Source organism: Temnothorax nylanderi, unplaced genomic scaffold (genome assembly GCF_030848795.1).
Source record: "Temnothorax nylanderi isolate EJ_2023f unplaced genomic scaffold, tnyl_v1.0 TNYL_tig0404_pilon, whole genome shotgun sequence".
In the NCBI taxonomy this organism is placed as follows: domain Eukaryota; kingdom Metazoa; phylum Arthropoda; class Insecta; order Hymenoptera; family Formicidae; genus Temnothorax; species Temnothorax nylanderi.
The window spans coordinates 64,176-66,806 of NW_027249466.1; the positions used below are offsets into that span (position 1 = coordinate 64,176).

At 39.0% G+C, this 2,631-nt stretch overlaps 1 long non-coding RNA gene across 1 annotated transcript; it reads right to left on the minus strand.

The window, feature by feature from the left end:
- Positions 1 to 1,522: 1,522 nt before the first annotated feature.
- LOC139782323 (uncharacterized) lies at positions 1,523 to 2,115 on the minus strand. Its single transcript, XR_011720851.1, has 2 exons — positions 1,862 to 2,115; positions 1,523 to 1,759 (listed from the first exon to the last, which is right to left on the minus strand). It is a non-coding gene; the product is annotated as an uncharacterized lncRNA (long non-coding RNA).
- Positions 2,116 to 2,631: the final 516 nt, after the last annotated feature.

A 2,631-nucleotide genomic window follows, 5' to 3' on the forward strand; every position in this document is an offset into this window, starting at 1 on the left:
TTCAAATCCTGTAGCATTTGCTGTACTATATTTTACAATCACAATCAATAAATGAATATTGTATATATATATTACAAGAATGTAGATTTATTCACATATTTGTAAATGTTTGTTCAGTAAACAAGTCATTAAAATATAAAAAATACAATTTATATTTTACTAAAGAAATAAAATGTTTAAAAGTATTAATCGTCTTTACAATTAACTATGACTTAATACAATAAAAATCAATTTAAATGAGATCAAAATAAGATTAAAAAATGAAATAATATAAAATATGTAAGATTAGGGATAGCGAGCGAAGCAAGTATGATAAGTGGACAAGCGAGCAAAGAAAATCATATTAAATAAGATAATGGTAAAATAGGTTAAACGGTTAAAATAAGAAACAGAAGCACATGTAACCTCAAAGTGAAACAAGAAACTAAATAAATGACAATTAATAAATAAATTCAATGAATATTACCTATTACACGATAATTTATTACCACAAGTTAGTCGTGTCCCCAGTGGTCGCAACTTTCTATTATTTACATTCACAGTTTGTCTGTTTGTAATATTTTTAACTGGTTTTTCCACTCTTTGTGTCAGCGATGAAGGCGAAACAGTACAAGCTGAAATAATTATAATTATTCATATCATATATATATAAATATTATCAAACTGTGAAATGCAAATGCAATACATGCATGTTAGAAAAAGCAATATATAAAAAATATTTTTATTAAATCAAATAAATAGAAATACAGAAATAGAACAAAAAGAGTTCCCAACATTATCCTTTAGTACGCAATCAGATATTCCTAGAAATTTATAAACATATAAAATAAGAATAATTAATACAATATATTGAAGAAATGTTATTACATGATTTGAAAATTGTAATCAAATTTTGCACAGAAAATTGTTTTTATTAGGAGAATTATATAACAAAGGTTTTTATAAGAATACTTTTATAATAAAGAAAAAATATAGAAACTTCTTAAGGGGATCCTGGAGTGACGGGCGAACTCCGACGGGATAGCGCCATCATCTAAGCGGAACTAAAAATGTCGGTAATAATTATCGACACTTCTAAGATATTAGAACAGATATGTTTTCTACCTTACCGGGCTATCCCAGAACATGTGTTGGAAATACATGATACGTTGCACACATGCAATGTGTCGACGCCGTCGACGGCCTCGGTAGCATGTGTGTGACGGATGACTCTCGTGCCGCACACAAGTGCGTGCCGTGTACGTGTGCGCTGAGAGCACCGCGTACAACCGAGACCCGTTTCTATTATTCCGTAACATTGCATTGGATATTTTTCTAGTATATATATGTATATCATATATTGGATATATATATGCAATGTCGGAAGTGTAAGGCATATGTATAATGCGTATTATAATGTACACACATACACATATACATATACGCAATTATAGCGCCTACGCAATTATATGTATAAGAGTATATATACATTGCATGTATAGGGGAGACCGGGGCTAAACCGCCAGTTTTTTTTCGGAGCCGATTTTTAACAACAAAATAAATAATTGAAGTTAAATGTGGTATACCACTGTAAAGAGTGAACCTTTAGCTACAAAATTTATTAAGGAAATTTTTATCTACGTCGCTTTGTTTAACCGGTATAGAGCAAAAACGACAACGGTGCAAAAATTGAAATCTCAAAAATGCCGGGGTTGAACCGCCACCCCCCCGGGGTTTATCCGCCACACTGCATTTTCAATACATATACGTACATGTAATCCTGAAAAATGATATGATACATTTTAATAATTGTTTTTTAAGAGAAAAATATAAAAATTTATTAAAAATTTTTATGCAAAACATTAAAAAATAATTGTTTTACCTATTCCATAAAACAATTTAGGCACGTGAATACAGAGGTTAACCAAATCGTAAACTCCCCAACGGCACGTCACATTGTCAACGCGGGCAACCACGGGGAATACGCGTGACGGCGTTCCGGTGCCATAGGATCAGCGCGGACCCTCGAGCAACCTAACCAAGCCGCGTTTCTCGCGGGGGAGCGATAAATAGCGACAGGGGGGTTAGAAAAGCTCGCGGTGGAGCGCGACCATTTTACCGACTCGACGGCGTCCTCGCGCCGACGACGACGACGACGACGGCCATGACCACCACGACGACGACGGCCACGACCACCACGACGACGACGGCCACGACCACCACGACGACAACGGCCACGACCACCACGACGACGACGACGACGACGACGACGACGACGATGACCACCACCGACACCACCACCACTACAACGGCGGCGACAATGACGCCGAGACGATGCGGCGAACGCTGGACGATGCGGTCGCACGCGCGACTGTCACTGACACAACGACCAACAACGACGATTTACCGCGGCCGGGAGTCGGGACGATCTACAGCGCGCGCGGCATGTCAACTCTCGCGCGGAAATCGCGGGATCTCAGAGCCGTGCCGTGCCTCGCCGTACCTCGCCGACGTGCCGTGAGCGTAAGCGATCTCGAAAACAACGGTCCGCCATCTTTTCGGTCGGCCAAAACACCCAAAAACACCCGTTTTGCGACGATACGTGCGTACCATTTCCCTCCTACACAAACTGACGCACGTGCAAGGGAAGAC